General features: G+C 40.4%; 1 protein-coding gene across 2 annotated transcripts in view; it reads right to left on the bottom strand.

Moving 5' to 3' along the window:
• PGCKA1 (PDCD10 and GCKIII kinases associated 1) overlaps positions 1 to 19,621 on the bottom strand; it is a 44,309-nt gene that overhangs the window by 23,730 nt on the left and 958 nt on the right. For both annotated transcript variants that reach the window (XM_071807388.1, XM_071807389.1), the window contains exon 2: positions 2,095 to 2,144. The gene's annotated coding sequence lies outside the window, so the exon portion shown is untranslated. The remainder of the gene's footprint in view (positions 1 to 2,094; positions 2,145 to 19,621) is intronic.

Below are 19,621 nucleotides of genomic sequence, written 5' to 3'. Positions count from 1 at the left end.
TTTTTGGTCAGTTCAACTCTTCATATCTCAGTGGAAATTTCAGTGGCACAGACCTCTGATTTCCATGTGTTCTTTGTGTTTCTGCCCATGTGTTTCACTAAAATTGTTCACATACAGTCATATTAATGTGCTCTTTGTGCATGGCAAGCTGAGATGTGTTTTGTATGTGGGATAATGTATAAAATGTAGGCCTATTGCATCTTGATGGTAAAACTGTGATTGACCTTGCTAGGAGTGGAATCACAGCCATTCAGATTTTGTTGCAACGTCATGAAAGGGGGAAATTCTAAAATCCTAAATTATTTATTTGAAACAATTGTTTGTTTAGAGTAAAGAAATAATCTTTCAACTATAAAGCTGCATGTTTATCCTCTAGGTTCTGTAGGGATGTGGAGAAGCAAAAATGTAGGTAACTATAACTTCCTTGGTTTATTGGGGTAATTGAGGATGAAGAGAAATGGATAGTCTTTTTTTTTTTTTTTTTTTTTCTTTCAAAAAGCGCCTGGAAATATAATCATGTTGAGGTTCATTCTTCTACCAATCTTTCTTGAATTCAAAGAGGTTATCAAGAGGTTTTATGTAATTATCAGTACACTAGTTCTTAAATCTGGCCATGATGTTCCTTGTGAATATCAAACTTGTCACTAACAATGAAGAACATAAGCAAGGGATGGAGATACCATACACCAGTTAACACTTCAATGAACACTGTTTAACGATTCTTTGGGATATCACAGAATCATAGAATGCTAGGGATTGGAAGGGACCTCGAAAGATCATCCAGTCCAATCCCCCTGCTGGAGCAGGAACACCTGGATGAGGCTACACAGGAAGGTGTCCAGGTGGGTTTTTAATGTCTCCAGAGTAGGAGATTCCACAACCTCCCTGGGCAGCCTGTTCCAGTGCTCTGTTACCCTCACTGAGAAGTTTCTTCTCAAGTTTCAGTGGAACCTCTTATGTTCCAGTTTGAACCCATTAACCCTTGTCCTGCCATTGTTTGTCACCGAGAAGAGCCTGGCTCCATCCTCGTGACACTCACCCTTTGTATATTTGTAAACATTAATAAGGTCACCCCTCAGTCTCTGTGATTTGTGGGGAGCCTGATCAGTAACTGAAAAGGCACTGGTTGTTTCCTGAGTGGTAAAAACAAGCTGACAAAATAAGAGATCTTGATCCACAGCTGAAAACAGGCAGTAATTGTCTGGAAGAGCTCTGAGGTCTTTAGAATTGCTGGTTGCTTGGGCTGAACTTCCATTTGCCACCTGTGTGAGTTAAGCTTTGCTCATTTTGCCATAGAATGATAATGTCATAAATTGCTGGTGTGTTGGATGGTAAGAAGTGGTATATTCAAATATATATTTTATATATATCTACACACACACACACACAAGAGATTTCTGGAGAATTACCACCTTCCCATTAGCTAAGGCAGCTTAGGATAGTGCTGTCTACCTAGCTGATCTTGCAGTCCATTATCACGTGCTCATTTATGTCTAGATACAGGTTCTTAGCCATACTTGTATTTTAGTGACAACCCTTCGGGTCACTGGCGGAAAGAGATAGTTTTATGTTCTGTTTGTTCCATCACTTTTGTAGACCATGCTGGCTACTTTTTCTTCCTGACAACTGCTGATCATGAGCTGTTTTAGATGGTGGTATCCTTGTTCCTAGCAGGCTTTCTGCTGTCTGGACTATGAATGACAACAAAATAAATTTGACTTATGTTTTATGAAGTGTGGTACAGAATCATAAAACAGTTGATTGAAAGGGAGTTCCAGAGTTCATCTGGCCCAACGTTCCACTCTGTAGAGTTCAATATAGGTCTGCAGCATAGTAAAAAAACATGTAACACCCAGGTTTAGCTCATTAATGCTGGCGAAGCTTTGATCTTTATTGGTGGTGTCTGCAACAGCAGCATATGGCTCTGCTGGCCATGTGATGCAGTGTCAATATACTCTGTCTATGTTTATATAGTTCTTTATTAGTAAAAATCTCCCATAAGCCTAGGGTGAAAGTTCATAATCCAAAATTTTCCATTTACTGAACAGTTTCCTGTTCTGAGCTCAGGTTGTTAAATGTGTTCGGATTACTTACCTCCAGATTTCAGGCCAAAATGCTTGCAATCTGTCTCCTGTTTAAAGAACCTGGAAGAAGAAATGAACATAGTGATGTATTGCTGCATATTGCTATTTGTATATATCCCTATGTGCTGTGGCAATACAGAGACATTTATCTTCCCTCTAGAAGGTGGTATTTCTGGCAATTTACTTGCGTCTGTTAAAAAGAGTATTTTTTGTTGCTGTAGATTACACTGTTCCTCAGGGACTGCTTTTAAATTTATTGTTGCCGGGACAAGCAAAATAATGACTAGATAAGAAATGTCATATGAATGGTCATTTTACGCAAGTTTCTAGGACACAGAGATGTTCAGGTACCCGATTCCTGCAGACACTCTGAAGCCAGCACTGAGAAACCAGCACAGTCCGACAGAGAGTACTCTGCCTGCAGCAGCTTCCTTTGCCTCCCTTGTAAGATGAGGACATGCAGCCTTTTGTATGATCAGAATATGATGAATCAACCTGCCCAGATGCTTAAAAATTAATTAAGGGCAGGGGATGAGCAAAACCAGCTCCTGGTTCCTGCAGCTGTCAGTGTCCATATATCAGCTGTGTTTTCCCTTTTGAAGCAGGACAAGAGCATGAATTGAATTAATGCGTTTGACTTGCTCTGAAAACACACAGTAGAGAAATGACCTTATGCACACCTTTTGCAGATGCTGTAAACACACAAATGTTATTGTCTATTAACTCCTGAATGCTTTCCAGCATCACTGTGCTAGATACAGTTGGATGCCTCAGGCAGGTGCCAGGCCAATCACTGCAACAAATCTTTGTTCTTTGGACACCCAGGTCAGAGCCTCAGGGAGCAGTAGGTCCTCTCCTGGTTGTGTGGTTCCACCTGAGTTCTGCTCAACAAAGGCATTAATAACGCCTGCTACAGAAAACTCTAGGGGAAAACAAAAAGAGTGCTTTTTGTCTGTTTTCCATGATTGGAAATTTAATTATAGCGTGAAAAAAAATGAAGCAGATTTATCCTACTACTTTGTTTAAAATAAACAAAAAAATGTATACTTTTTAAAGCTGTCACTGCAATGGATCACCAGGAATACCTCTGCATTGTTTGATTTTTTTTTTTTTCTTGTATTTTTCATTCTGACTTTATATGTGTAAAGAGGCACAGAAACTGTGAGGCTGGATCAGCCCCCAGTTCAGTGCTGTAGTCAGCATCAGATACCTCAGGAGAACTTGCACAAACACCCCTTGGAGAGCGGGGGTGATGCAACTTTTACAACACATCAAACACGGCTTAAGTATCCAAGTTTGAAGACTTATATTCTCCTAAAACTTTTAACTTTTTAGAACTTATATTTGATTTTGTCATGTTCATTGTTGTGATACTGGGTAGTTTTTGTTATTTTCTATGGAGACCTCATTACACTATTTCTCTCGGTAACAAATTTACAGATAGCAATTGTCCAGATAGTTATGCTGGAGGAAGAATTTTGTTTGTTCCACTCTGAACACATCAATTTTTGATCTGATTGAATGTTCCCCAGTATTTATAGCATATAACAAGATGGTTGCACTTCCCCTTAAGTCTACAGTGCAGTGTAGGATTTTGCTGTCTAGACAGCTAGAGGACTTTGGAAAACGTATACTGAGAAATGCTGCTTCTTTTAGATGAAAGAGTTATTCAGAGCATTATTTGAGCTCTTCTATATGAATGGGTCTTTTTTGTTAGCATGGATGTCTCTGAGATGTGGAGGTTATCTTACGTAAAGAAAATTGGAAAACAGTGGTGCTTTACTCAAATACTGAAAAATAAGCTTGAAAATACTCAAAAAAAAGTGGTTGCACATTGCCTTATATTCCCCGTGTTGCCTACAGGTGTGAGACCATCCTGGAAACTTTAGGTGCAGAATGACATCCACTCTCCTATGATTGCTTGAGCCCTGTGTGGTTGTACTGACAGTGTCAACTCTAGTGTATGGGGTTTCGTTGTTGTTGTTGTTCTTTGCTTGTTGCTTAGGTCCTGCCCCCAAACTCTATCTGGGGATTCCTCTAAATTTGAGAACAAGATTACCAGACCTGTGGTGAGTGCCTCTATGAATATTTATCTGGAAATTTAGGTTCAGCATGAGTGTTGAGTGCAAGGCACCGCACATTTTAATCAGGCAAAATCCTCAGACCTCTCTTCCTTTCCCTGTCATGCTCACATCCTGACAAGATCCACAATTCTTGATATTTAAACACTTGTGCCAAAACATGAACATACATAACAAATTTCAGTCAAAAAAAACTCTTCTTCTTTTCTAAGTTTTTTTCTAAGTTTCCTGAGTATTTAAACACACATACCTGTACTAGTCAGGTACTGACATCAGTAATTCTTGGAAATATTCACAAGGAATGCCAGACACTGGGCAAATGGTGCACAAGGTGTTCGTTATAAGAGAACATTTTTTCATTTAACTGTTGAATAAATATTATATCTTTCTCATCTATATATAACAGCTTTAGTAAAAAGACTTCAATAATTTCTTATTTTTAAAGCTATGCCTGGCAGCATTTTATAATGTACAAAAAAATCTTCATCAGCCCTATTTCATCAGCACAGCTTCCTGTAAAGGCTGTGTTGCATGCTCTGAGGTCTTACATAGGAATGACCAAAAGAGTAAAACATCATCCCCAGCTATCTTGCTTAGGACCTGGCTCTGTAAGTGGTGTTCCCTGACACCCAGTCATCTCCCAGCCTCTGACTATTTTGAGGCAGTGGTGACAAAGACACTTTCAATTTCGCTACAAAAATTATGAAGGTTTCCGAAGAGTGTAATGCACTGTCATAAGCTCGTAAGCTCTTCTATCGGCAAAGAGCCATGAGGAGCCTCCTGTAGAAACGGGATTTCCCTCTGTTCGTGTTTTTGAGGATGTGGGAATGGATGACATTAAGTCATGGGCTACAATTTAGACAGTGAGAAGATTGCAGGCTGATTCCCTAAGTAGCAAAATCCCTTGGGGAAACACATTATGTCTATAATCCTGCCAGTCAGAAGACTAGCAATTCAGTCAAAACCAAACTTTATATAAATGGCTTATAGTAAAGATTGTGCTAATAGAGGTAAGAAATTTATTTTGCTGAAGGTGAAGAAAATTGGGAAACTTTGAGGTATGGTATTTCTTTTCTTTTTGAGCAGATGTAGTAGAAAAATATTCTGAGCTATAATTAGTTAACCATGGCTCTTCTGTTGCAACATTTGAAATTGTCATTACGTAGATTTGTGGTTGAAAGAATCCCGATGTGCTTAGCATTCACTTCTATTTGGATAACATATTCAGCCTTCAGGGCCCCAACTTCAGAGTGGAACTTGTTCATTATAGTTTGTAGTTGCGTGAATGTTATACCGACACAATTATAGAATGAACAGATGTGGAACAGAGGTGCTTCAGATGAGATTTTGAATATTCAGTGCTAGCAAACACAGGCTTGGGAGGAGATTTTCCCCTTTTGTTATGTGCACATACATTTTATATATATATATATATTTCTGCTTGCTGTGGTTAGTGTGTAGAGAGACCTACACTACCAAATGTAGTTTTTAATAGTGTGTTTTCCTCTAGTTAGATAAGTCAGTCACAGTGGCTGCTGCTTCTTTCTTCTGTTTTTGGTAGAGTAGATCCTCCTTTTGAATACGAGTTCTTACTAAGAGGGTGGAGCCAGGTTTCTCCCTTGCTCAGGAAGCATGATACTGAATAGAGCAAGCAGACCTTTATTTTTAGCTGGTGTGCATTTATGTAGCTCATCACACATCAGTAATCAATGTAACCAATATATGCTCAAAATGACACATATATTCGTTTGCAATTTGCTATTAAGAACTTGCACCCACAGCACGAACACCCTGGGGCTGTCACTCCCCAAGGGAGCTCGGCTGGCAGCTCCCTGGCCTCTGCGTCGCTCCTGTGGCACAGAAGAGCCAAGGCTGGAGCTGCTGTCAGCAAGGTGAAGCGTTAATATGAGGCTTAGTGCTTTTCCTGAAGTTGCTCAGCTTGTGTGAAGGAGGGGTAAAGCTGTCCCCAAAGGCCAGAAAAGCCCCACTGCCAAAGTAGTCAACAGCATGCTGCACAAAACAGACCAAGACTGGGCTGCGTTACAGTAGCTCATCTGGCTGACAAACTTAGGCATTTTTGATAAACCTTAATGTGCATGTAAAGACCTAAAAGGCACATGAAATCCCACTGCATCTAGCTTCTCCTGGTCCATTTGAAAGTTCTGGCTTTACTACTAGCAATATTTTCATCCTCCAGTCAAAAAAAAAGCTCAGGAGGGTGTATCAGCAGTGAGTTCTCTGAGCAAAGCAGGCAGTAACAAAGAAGATGATTTTGAAAATGAAAACCTTTCCCTAATGTGATCTCTAACGCCCTTTCAAAGTGGGTAGCAAACACGTTTTTCAGATAAGCTACTGCAATTCAATTAGACTGACCTAATTTTTATTTCTTCCCTCTGCTACGGATCTCCATGCTGATACAATTTAACTTTCTTAAAATCATATTATGGCCTGGATGGGACTTGGGTTACAGCACCATTAACAGCCAGAGTTTAAATATAGAAAACATCTCCTGAATGATTGTCTTGAGTGTATGCTCATCTGAGCTAAGAAAACTTTTTATTTGGGCAGATGCAACTTTTTAGAAGGAAAGTAAATGCTGTCGTAGCCCAGAGCAAATGCTACTGCGTGTGACTTACATGATTTATATACTTTTTAAATTAGAAGATGTGGATGTTATAGGCCCTCTCTACTATGTTTATACCATTATCTTTATGCTGACTGATCACAGTCACATGGCACAAAACTCTTGCTAAACACCTATAAACTCAGTTTTGTGCATCACATCTCACAGCAGAAATGGTTGCGTGTTTAAAGCAATTTTATCTAGAAATAGAAATTTTTATTGGGCATTTTTTCAGCAGCATCTGTTTTCTTTATTTAACTTAATTAAAAGCTGCTTTAAAATGCATTGACGACATCAACATTTGGTTAAGATTATGGAGTGATTGTTCTAGGTTCCAAGCCTTTGAAATAAAAGTTCTTTTCAAAGCATGAAATTACTTTTTCTTGCAACTTATTCCTTAATTTAAAATCGCTAATCCTGTGAGACCATCAGTCCAAGCATCTGCTTAAGACTGAAGCACGGTTTGCCCACAGAAACAGCACTGCTGTGGAGCAAGAGTAAACTAATCAAGATGAACCAATTTTGACTCAGCCCATCATTCTAACAGATGAAATTGCTTCAGTTTAACTGTGCCAGTGCAACACCACACTTTTAGAGCTGTGTGTGTAGTACACATTGGGCTTTCCATGAGCTGCTCTGAGCAATGATTTTGCAGCTGAAGCAGTGCCGCTGCGGCATTTAATTCTCACATCTCCTGTGCCGAAAGACCCCTGCAGGGGTTTGCCTTCCTCTGTGTTTGCCAGCTCTTGGTATTTACTTGCGGTCTACATATGCAGGATTGAAACCAAAGGGGTAGGTTTAAATGGTGAGAGACATCCTCACTGTTAGCAGTTTGTTGTCACTTCATCTGTAAAGAAGGTCTCAAATTCAGGTATTTATTTTTCTGTTGTAGGTTTAACTTAACTGGCATGATTTGTATATATTCCTGGGATTTTAAGCAGAAAATGCAAAGGTTATTGTTAATTGGTGTTCCTTTTGTTTTTACACTAACAAATGCTGAGTGTCACATCTTGAACGAGCTAGAATTCTGGAGTTGCTGAGGATGGTTAAATCTTCATTTTTCTGCAATGTTATGAGATATGACTGGTATCAGTCCTTCAGTCATGTGGTTTGACTCTTAAAATGGATAGTTCCCCAGCTTTGACAAAACATAGTTTTTTAATGTTAAAATTAGTTAAAATGAAAATACTGGACCTCCATTACACATCCCAAAGCCAACACTGACATAATGCTTTTCTTTTACAATGATCCATGGGAACTAAAAATGAGTCTTGTCCCCTATAAGGACTTTTTTCCCCTCAACTGTTTAAATTGTTTCTCAGGTCCCAGTGGTAGGGATGTGTGTGTGGAATGGGGACACGGGAGCCCATAAGGGTCTGCGCTGTCCCTTGCACTGCGGTGTTCTACGTCTTTTGTTGTGATCCACTGTACAAACTTCCCAACGTTTCAACATTTAGAGACATTCATGTTTATTGTATGCATTTTTTCAAATGGCGTGTGGTAATAAGGATGAGTGGGGAATAGTAAGTCTGGTTTACAGAAGTCACTAAAAATATAGCTTTGTTCTGGTTGAGAAAACATACTTTGTTCTTTTTTAATTCTCTGTGTAAAGACCATTTCCCCCTTGGCTTTATAGGATGGTGTCTGTGGTGGTGTTTCTGTATTTGAGAGAGCTTTGAGGTTCTTGTAGCCCTGGGAAAAACATCAGGCCCTAATTTCTGTGCTCCTTGTCAGGCTGCCAGTTTGATTTCCAAAGAACTGAGCTTCTTTGCCAGTTTGGATCACAGTGCTGGTAAGATGAAATGGTGAAGCGACAGGAAAGTGGTTGAGTTGCTGATGGAGACACAGATAGCTGATAGATTCTGTCAAGTCCTGCCTTGCTCTTGTCAAAAAGACACCAGAATTCATTTCAGCCAGGATGGACTGGCAAATCTGCATGAAAATGTTGTCAGTGCTTTCCTAACCCTTCTGCTATCTGATCAAGTTTGTCTACATAGCTCAATGTGATGAGGTGAGGAGAGTTCTGAAGGAACAAGATATTTTTGTCCTTTACAGAAAAGAAGGCTTTTTTGCATTGTGCTATGTCGATGTATTACCTCTTGAAATGCTTTGACGGTATCAAGCTTATCATTTATTTTCTCTGTAGTGAACCTTTCTTCCAGCTAATGTAACCTATGAGTGACTTGCAGTGTAGTTTCCTGTCACAACTAAATTTCTGTGATGCTGAACTTCTAACAGGAGATGGCCCTTTTCTCACCTATTTGTTATGATGTGCTGTATGTATTCAAAAGAAAAAAAGTGAATTTGAAGATTCACAATGAACAAAAGTCCTGAAAACAAATGAACAAAAAACCACCACTACCAAACAAACAAAAAGCAATCTGTTGTGGCTAGAGCTTAATCTGAGCCCATAAAGGGAGAGCCTGTGAACCAGAGACCTTGACACTCTCTGAAACCATTGCATTGTCCTGAGACAGCTGGAGTTGAGAGTGTCTTGAAAATGTCCCTTTGGGCTTCGGTTCCGAGCATGGCATCGGGTGGCCCCAGCAGTGGGGGGAGAGGTTTTCCCAAGGTGAGAGGGTGCAGAGGCAGCTCTCTGCCTCTTCCTCCTTTCTTTCTCTAACAATGGAGTGTCCTTATTCAGGTGGTATTTTATAGTCAGAAACCAAGAAGGGAGTTTGCAAAACAAGCCTGCTGTTTGATTTGCAATGCCTGCGCTGTTGCGACGGCGGCTTAAAGTGTCAGCCCTGCTGCAGCCTGTGTGGGGACAGGAGAGAGGAAACTTCACTGTTGTTGCCTCTGGAAAGGAATACATTGTGCATAGTGTTGTACAAAAGAAACAAAGCTTGGCTAGCTCAAGCTATTTTGAAAGCTCCCTCCCGTGTTGTTTTGTGTTTGCTTTTTTTTTTGTTGTTGTTTGTTTGTTTTATTTTGGTTTTGGGTGTTTTGTTTTGTTTTCTTTTTTTCATTTATTACTTTTTTTGGGTAGGAGAAAATTGTGCAGACATGAAAAGTCTGGAACCTTAGGAACTTGAGCTTAGGGAAAGGATGTCTCCATTGGCAAAGTTTAAGAAGAAGGAAACAGGTGGCAAACATTAATATTAGGGCAATTGGCTGTGTGGTTTGGGTAGAGCAATGACTGGGGAGGACAGCTTTGTGATGAAGAGGCCTGACTGACACCCAGCAGTCTGTTTGTGGCTTCGCTGCCGGCGCTGCCTGTGCTCTCCATTGCCCCAGCAGCGGGGCGACTGCGATAGTCGTCATTTGGACACAGCTCCAACCCAGCTCCAGCAGTGGTGAAGTGTCACATCACAGCAGAACAGTTCACAAAGGCCCTGCCTGGCTGTATGGGATATTAGTGACTATTACAGCTACTGTATAGCTGCCTGAAGTCCTGTTACTGGGCATGACAGCAGCATGCATTGTGTAATAACCTCCTGGCATCACCCATCATTTGGGATTTCAGGTGCCTGTGGTTAAGTACCTCCTAAATCCAAAGGTATTAAAACCCAGAGCATTTATTTCCCAAGGATGGTACAGTCTTTACTAATAAACAAGGTGGGGATTGGGTTATGCTTCCTTATTCTCCTTAAAGTAAGCAAGTGCCAGAAATCTGGATCTAGTCTGGAATGGTCTAGTTAATTTCTAAGTGTTTAAATAAGATACATCTTATTAGGTGTCTCAGTGACAGCCAGAGCAATGAGGCCCTTATCATTTCTGGTGCCTGTAGATGCTGCTGTAACACAAACAAGGAAATACTGCAAAAAAATGAAGGTAACTCAGAGGCAAAGCACCTTTAACCTCTTTATACGAGGAAATCCTGTGGGAAGGCGGGGGGAAAAAGTCCTGAAGTGTAATGGGAGATAGGTAACTGCACGCTGTGAGTAACAAACACCTCAGAGTCTTCCAGGCATTTCACCTGAATACTTTAAAAAGGCCATTTGTGGAAAGCTGTGTAGCAATCAACTGCAATCTTTGCTTTCATACAGAGATGTTCAGGCCTCCTGGAAAGCGAAGGAAATGTCTAGAGAAAGAAAGGTGAAGCCCAGGCTCTGTTTCAGGCATACGTTTGTTACCAGGCCTTTCAAAAGGGCTCATTAACACAAGTTCTAAGTCTTGCTTGTATTACTTTTTGCTGGCCTAGAAACAGAGTGTTTCTTAGTGGGAGAAAAGTGTATTGGCTCAGTGGGGAGAAGGTTTTCCTCCTATCAGGCTTTTCCAGACTTTATGATGCTCTAGTCTTCATTTTCCACAAAGGTGTGTTATTTTTTTCCATTGGAGGAAAGTAGCAAAAGATCTCTCTGTGTGGGAAGGCAGCATGGGTGGAGGATGAAACTGGTTCTGCAAACAGGCTTGTTTCAAATACCACCCCAGAGAGACACTGCAGATTTTTAGAGACCGGGCTCCATGTGGTAGGTGGGTGAGAATTTCTGTGCTATTGATTAATTCCAAATTGTGTGGGATTTTCTTGGCATAAATGAATGGGGTCTTTGCCAATGTAAGTTGAATTTTCCTTTTATCAAATGACCTGTGAGAGCTGTGTAATGAGGAAATTTTGAGGATGAAGGGCTCCTGAATTTGCAGGGCTTGATAGAGTTAACCTTTCATTTTGCTTGGGAGAGGGAACGTGTTTTTTTCTGGGCGGTAGCATATTTACTCACCTGGTTTTTTTTGCAAAGTTTCCAGCAGTCTTATTCAAGAAACCCTGTATATCTCCTGGAGCACAAAGGGCTTTTTAATGATATCTTTGGATGTTATGCTCCTTACCAGGGATGCCATGGAGATGAGGAAAACCAAAACAACCTGAATAAAGTACAAAACCTGCAGGGTAACAATAGAGACTTGCATAGACTGGGAAACAGAAGGCCAGACCTAGAAAACACGTGGCTCTTGATGGACTCAGGCCTTGGGCTAGGGAATTTGTGCCAGTATCTAGGTGAGCTGTTCAACTGCGTTGATGCTGTGCTGCTCTGCACATGAGCTCTGTGGGCAGAAGAATATTGCAGGCTGTAGGAATGTGGGTTAAAGTAGAATTGAACAGGCCAGAAAAAATCTGTTTTATTGAACAAAGAAATCTCAGTCTATGATTAACTTAATTTCATGTCCAGAGTAGAACATACAAATCTAGGCTCTTTCACGGCATGATGCTGAACAATAAAAGCCCTGTAGCATGGAGAGCATGCCACTACTGGATTATCTGCCCTAAACGTACTTTAGAGAAATTCAGTCTGGTTTACTTTATCCTAACAAATACTCATTTAAAGCAGCTGTTACAGCAGTGCAAACCACAGATTTCCAATAAGCCATGCTTTTGGGGCTCATCTCAGATACTGGTCTTAAGAAACAATTTTTTGCAGATTTGTCTTTTTGCATCAAGCTGGAATGATACAGAGAATGGAAAAGAATTTCATAAGGTTAAAAGAATCAATGGTTTATGGACTATAGAATGGTGCAACAAAGGCAATTTAATATCTTTGGCAGCTTAACAGTTAAGGCAACTCAACAGATTTGTGGGGAAAATGTGAAACTTATTCACTATCGGCAAACAGAACTCACAGAGGAAAGAATCAATGTTGGTTCTATTGTTTCAAAGGAAATTTAGGTTGATACAGGAAAAGAAAATGTATTTTTTTGTGGCTAGCAAGCTGAAAAATCACTTGGAAAGACTTCAAGTTATAACTGAATCTTCAAATTGGGATGTAAACAGAAACAATACTGAAACCTGTTTATAAACAGCTTGGGTTTTCAACAGTTACGTTCTTGTTTTTTTACTGCTAGCCCAAAGTGAATCCTACACAGAAGAGTAGGTATAAGCCACAAAATACATGCTATAAATTAATTGTTCAGCTAAAACGTATATTTTCCTGGGAAGACCATGAATTAACAACTCACCCTCCTGCCCAAATTCATGGCTGCTAGCAGGTCTGACAATCAAAATGCCGTGCATAGGGCACAGTTTTTGGGCTAAGATATATGCAGAAGAATGGTATGGAAGAAGTAAATGTAAAGCCTGGAGAACAATGGACTTGGTGCAGATGGGTTTGAAAGAAAAAAATTTACTTTTCCCATCTTAGAAAAAACAAGCAAGCAAACCTCAAACTCAAACCTTCCTCACTCAGTGGTAAAATAAATGTTATCAATTTGATAATGGTTTTTTATCCTTGTTGCTTTTTAATTGGATCACAACATGAAATCCAGATAAGTAATACAGCTTGTCTTGGGAGACCTGAAGAAGTTCCTTTCCTCAGCAGAATCATTTGACATATTGTGGGAGCAGAGTTAGATTATTTTCTGAGCAAAATAGTAATATTGTTAGTTATGACAGCTATTGGTGGTCCACAGCTCCATGAAGGCCTAGCATGTAGGTGCACCAAATGTTCAGAATGTGGTGTTTCAGTGAATGGTAAGACTATGGTGTGCCTGGATTAGAAAGTTATTTCTGAGATGATCTTGTAGCCTGTAAGCAGAACTGCTTAGGCCCGCTCAGCTATGGGGGTGTTTGAGAAGGATCAAATACATACGCTAAAAATAGGAATCCTTCTAAAACAGTATAAGCCATATAAATAATTTTTTTTAGCAGGTGATATCTGTATCAGCTCAGATCAGACATAACCTGAAAGACATTAATACAGCTGGTGCATTTCTTTTTCCTTCACCCTTTTTTTTTTTTTTTGGTGTGTGGGGGGGTGTCTTTTGGGGTCTTTTTGGGGGGCTTCATTGCTCAAGATGCTCCCCCTACACAGTTGTTTCTATGTAACAAAGGTGGGAAGCATACTAGGATGCAATTTTTACCTCATTGTTCCTGAACCTTTCACATAAAGAATGGTCAGCAGAGAGTAGAAAAGCAGTGGATTATTTGGGCCAAAATTTCAAAGAAAAAATGGATAACAAAGCTTTTAAAAGATAAAAATACAGAAAACACTGAAACTCGCACTCAAAAATCTTCAAGAAAAGACTCGGATACAATACCTTAATAAAGACCCTTTTATGTGATGTGACTTTTTGTCTTACATGAGTTCTTTTTGACTCGAATGGTTTTTCTTTTCTTTTAAATACAGCACTTACATTAATGTGTAAAGCATAGAGATAATTTAATCTAGAGCTGTTTAGAGTGCCTTTGAACTTTTCCATTTGGTTATTTTAAACCAATTTCCTTCACAGACATTGTGTGATGATGGGTGGCTAAGGGAATGATTAAACACAACAAGTTTGTGAACAAGAGCAAAGAGTTTTTATGTTATAATTACAGTAATTATCTCTCAGCACAAGGCAGATCGAAAGTATTGACCACTGCATTAAAAAGGTCTGACCGTGGCTAAGACATGGTAATGGTGAGATAGCAGTGAAATACAGCTGCGTTTCTGTTGTATCATTGAGTTGCTTATCTTGATTGTATTTGCAACCTTTTCCAGTCTCTCAGCAGAACAATACTTGAAAGCTATAGAAAAGTATTTATTGCCTTAAAAGTCTTAGTGTTGTCTGGCATCAAGCCATGTCAGTAATCTTCCCCCTTCCTCCTTCCTTTTTCTTTTAATCCTGTGCAAAAGAATGGGCTGTATTCAGCAAAATTATCAATGAAAATTACAAAATGAAGTCTGAATTGTGAAACTGTGTTTCAGCAGTGGAGCAGCTCATGATGCTGTATGCTGACAACAGGCTGACATTTCCAGCAGAACTCCTTGTTCCAAAGAGTTTATGCCATGGCTATAAACAGTGTGTCTCGGGTAGCTCTATCATAAAGCAAATGCATGCTGCCTGTGCTTTAGAACTTGATTTATTGGTCACTCTGACATATTGCTCCATGACAAGAAAGTTACTGACAGTGGGTTGCATTTTCAAAGGGTGTTAGGCTCTAGAGGCAGATTTGGCTCGTGAAGCATTTGGGAGACTTGGATTGAAATTCTGTGTCGTGCACAGAACCTTGGGGCTGGTTTAGCCCTTGCTTCTCAAACCTGGCCTTCCCCCCACGTGCAAACTTTGGGTAACAATATGTGCTCTGAGCTAAATAGGTGCATTCTCATGCTTTCCAGGAGGAAAGTCCAGCTGCATTGATTTCAGTGGTATCACTGTGAAGTTTTGTCTTGGAAGGATGGCAGAGAAATGAAACAAAACTGATGGTGTAATTTGAATACTTGGTGCTGGCATGGCCATGGAAGCAGCGGGCTGGCCTTCCCTTGGCATTGAGCTCCTTGTCCTTGGCTTTGCTCTGTTTTCTTAAACTGCCTTTGGGGCTTTTTGATCATCTGTGCATTAGCGAATCTGTATGTTTGTACTCTACATAAACATAAAGTGAATGGAAATGTTTTTTATAGAAGGTAATTAATTGGATAATTGCACTCGGATAATTGCACTGAGCATTAGTTTTTAATGTATATTGGTAAATGTAGACTAGCCTTTTAGCAATCTCTGTGCATTCATCCAAAGCAATGGAAAATATTCCCAAGTGATTTTAATTTAAAAAGAGATGTTAAGGACAGAAATTGGACATTGCACATGTCTGTAGCTTCTCAGGCCCCTGGAGGCCTTCAAGTTTAGGGCTGAGGACTGTAGCTTTTACTTCATTTACATTGCAAATGAAATCTTACGGTATTTTTGGTCTTTATCCATGTTTGCCTCTGAAATGGTGCCTGGCAGTTTCGTCTGTATCTTTGCTTCACAGACATTGCCCATTCAGTGCTAATGTTCAGTGGAGACATACACATACTCTGACAACAGAAATGCAGGGCTGATATCAAGCCGTGCAACATCTGCTAAATTCACATGGGGAAAGAGAATACGAGAACAAATACACAAAGGGCACAGCTACTGAGATGGTAAATATTGTTTTTTCCATGCCCCACCCAAACCAAAAATAGAGACAGAGGGGCCCTTAACAAAGCTTTATTCGGGTTCCTGACAGCTGCCAGTAACTACTTGTTTTCTACTGAGCTGTATATGAAAAAGACTGCCAGCTTACTTCAAAAGCCTGAATATGCCCGAGACTTATGCTTCTGTTACTAGATCAGAAGTAGAGGAGAAGAACAGCTCTGTAGAAATTTGTAGTGTTAAAATCAAGCAAATGCAATCTCTGTCAAGCTTGTACACTGTAAGAGAAGAGCTGACATCACTTTTTTTGGGGGGGAGAAGAAACTGCCTGTGGCACAGAGCAGTGCGGGTTTGCTGGCTGGGTGAGGGCAGGCACAGGCTGGCTGCAGGCCCAGGCCGGGAGCTGCCCTGGCAGGGCGGGCCTTGGGGGGGCCCCGCCTCAGCCCTGCGGCCTGGGAGGGCGCGCCCAGGGGAGAGGGTGAAATTGTTGGGCAGCTGTGTCAGGGCAGACATGGTGCTTCGTGCGTCCTGGACTCCTGCACAAAGTTCAGGTGCTTAATAAGGTAGATAAAGCTGGGCACTCCCACACCTGCCGTTGATAAAATAGAGTTGCAAAGTGGCCGTGGGATAAAGGGAGAGGTGAGTGTAATAAATCCAGCTCAGTCAATAAATACAGTCACTGCAATAAATACAATGAGGAGGATAGGTGGTCAGGGAAGGAACAGACCTACAGCCTGAAAAGTCTGAGGGAATGTGCTTCCTTACGGCTTATTTGTGACACTCCCTGTTTCTTCTGCCTTAAAGCTGCCTTCATGTACTTCGCATCAGAGTGTGTTGTAAGAGGATGTTAATGCCAGCCTTCCTGGGCAAAGCACCTAAACATCCAGACGCCTTTGTCCCAAGCACAGGTGACTAGGCAGAAGTGCAATGATCTGTTGTGATGCACCGTGGACAGGCAAACCTGTGCTGCTGCCGTGCTGCCATTTCTGCTGGCAGCGCTCTGCTGGGTAGCACTGGCACAGCTCACGTTGGGCTATTCATTTTTTTCCTGGCCTCTGGTGACAGTGTGAGGATTTGATACTAATCCCACTGAAGCCAATATGAAAAGTTCCCAGGGTGCACTACAAGTTGAAAGGGTTTTTGGTCATGGGGTGTGTGTTCTTGACATGGGATACTCTTGTCTTTGTTACTCATGTCTTTCAGAAAAGCAGATCGCCTGCTATAGCAAGGCATTGGACCTTGTTTACACAAAATCAGTCAGTCAACTGCTTTTAAATAGAAATACACAACTATATTAAATACTTGGGAAATGATGCAAAGTTTAGCCAGGCCCAGTTGGTAACACCAAAAAAAGGAAGCCCCAAGGAGATGGCTTACTCCTCACTCTCCCAAATGGAAAAGTAATTCATGTGAATTAATAATAGAATATTCTACCAAAAATATTTTTCTAAACAGAAAGCATTTTTGGCTTTGCAGCAAACATCTGTGGTTAAAGTGGAAAAAAAAAAAAAAGGAAGTTAAATAAACTTGTATAAAAACTGCAGACAGAAAACCGTCACACAAAAAAGAAAACTTGGACCTTTTTTTCGCCTTCTTCCTGCTGTAAGTGATTAAATCTTTAGTTGCCAAACAATGTACTTGGCTCTTAATAAAATTTTAAGGTTCCTCCATATGTTTAAGTGAAAGTGACTCAGAGGAGAGCTCTCAGGAAAATTGCTGCTTTTTTTTCCCCTTTCCAATAATCCCTTTTGACCTTTCTACCAGAACTCATTTATTTTGTCTATTATTTTGATATCAGACTTTCAGTAAGTAGAACTACGTAGTGTTTTATACCTATTCTCCTTAGCAATACATCCTGTTTGCCAGCACTCTTCTTCTGGAGCTCAGCAAATACCAGCCATTTCTATGCATCATTGTTTAGAAGTGTTGACATTCTCTAGCATGATCAGGTGCTAAATGAGGTGCTCCCACTTAAGGAGCAGGGCTTTGGCCTCCTGCTCTGCATTAGCCATGCCCTCCACATGACAACTTTGTTGTGTGGAAACGGCCAGCATGCTCTGCTGACAGGTGACCAAATGTCGTTTGCAGATAAATAGAGTCTGAAGGAGGAATTATAAGTTCCAAGCAAATATTTATTACCTGACTACATTTCATCATGTTGCAGCGTGTTGCGTGTGTTGAGTCCCCCCCGCCCCAAGTCTTTTGTGAAACGGTATCAGTGGAAGGTGTAGTCAATGCTGACGCTGTGTTTAACTAGATACTGTGCAAACATAGTGAAAGACCATCCCTTCCTGGAAGATGTGAGGAAAGGCTTTCCTTGGCTTTCATTCAGTAAAGCCTGAGAGCAAATACTTACTTTAAGTAAGTTTATTTCCTTGAGATCAGATAGAAACAACCATGTGCTTAGAGAAGGGCCTCAGCGATCCCTTGCACAGTAACCCCTTTCAGCTGGGCTTTCCAAGGAAGCCACAATTCCCTCCACTTGCAGGTTTTGCTCTGTCTTCTCACTGACCTGGAGCTGCACAAAAATCACCAGGTAGATGATTTGCAGTATTAACCTTAAATCTGGTACAAGTTTCCTGAAATTTGCAAGTCTTTTGGAAGACCTGGATTGGATTTTGAGCAATGCTTGGCTTAGCTCTGATTTTAGGGTAAAGGGAAAACTATTCCAGACTTCTGGTAGTATTTTGATTTTTATGTTTGCTTGATTTCCCCGAAGATCCGAGTGAAAAAAATCTTTCTTGGGTTTACAGATTTACAATAATCTCAGTTTCCAAGAACCTTTTTCTTTCCTTGTTTGTGAGCAGGAAATATTTGATTTGTGTGTTTTCCCCATGAAACAACATATCTGACTCCATATTGATGTGATAAAGCAAGAGAATAGGTTGGATCTTTTCATCAGAAAAAAAAAGTCATAATTAAAGCAGTGCAATTTCCTATAGTGAGTGCAAAATTGTACTAGAGAGCTAGACAGCAAATGCCTTATTTGTATTCCTTTCTTTAGGAAAGGAGTTACTGCTGCCTCTCATTCAATGGTGAGTCTGTCTTTCTGGTCACAGAGTAACTTTAGTGCTTGTTCTACCTCCCACCCTACAAAGTTACTTTGTGTAATTAACATTCAACAGATTTAAATACTGCGCTACTAAAGCTGGTTTACAATGACACACCCAATTTGTACAAACATTTCTTAAAAGAGCGTGGCCCTGGCAAGCTGCTCCCAGCGTGTGAGGTGCACTGTCCCTCCTCCATGAAAACCTGTGTAAGAGGCTGGCTGTTCATTTGGGAGCTGGTGCGTTCCCCTCACTCCCTTAAGATTTAAATTTAGCTTAGCAAATAATCCCCTTATCTATAAGAGTTTCTAAATAGATTTTTTTTTTTTTTTTAAAGTAAGTTCAAAGGTCAGTTATAGTAAATTTGTAACAGTTGTTTTAAATGTAGTGGCTTTTGTTATGTTCCCACCAGTGCAGTAGTGAGCAACTCTGCTGGGGGGTTAGGAGAGCAATTAGTTTGACAAAAAATGTTTTGATGTCTCAGGCTGAACATCCTAGGCCATGTGAGGGGTCTTGGTCATTCTCAACATTAGACCTATGATGTCCTGAGATGGTTGCTCTAAAAGTGAACGCCAATAGCAAATTTTTGAAGCACTACTGGTAAACTTGTTTGGGATCAGATTTTCTTAAATTTAAGTACTGATAACATACTTTTTTTTCTCAAAGAAAGTTGTGAGCCTATCTGAAACAAGGTGCTGTAGGTATTATTATTATTCTCAACTTCTTTTTAGTATCCCCTTAGTGTTATGTGAGAAGAAAAAAAAGAGATGGGCTTTATAGAATAAACCGAGGAAAAAATTAATTGCTTGCAATCACTACCCAACCATTGTAGGAGCAAACCAATAAACACTGCTTGCTGCTGTTATGCAGTGAGAATCCCCAGGGAGTGGAAATCTTATAATGCACTAGAGATCTTTTAGTAAATATAGATTCTGTAGCTTTATAGAATGTAGTCTCCAACTAAACTCCTATAAAGAG

Source organism: Patagioenas fasciata, chromosome 4, assembly GCF_037038585.1.
Source record: "Patagioenas fasciata isolate bPatFas1 chromosome 4, bPatFas1.hap1, whole genome shotgun sequence".
Lineage (NCBI taxonomy): Eukaryota > Metazoa > Chordata > Aves > Columbiformes > Columbidae > Patagioenas > Patagioenas fasciata.
Note: the sequence above shows the minus strand (reverse complement) of the source record. Positions and strands in the feature narration are given on the sequence as shown.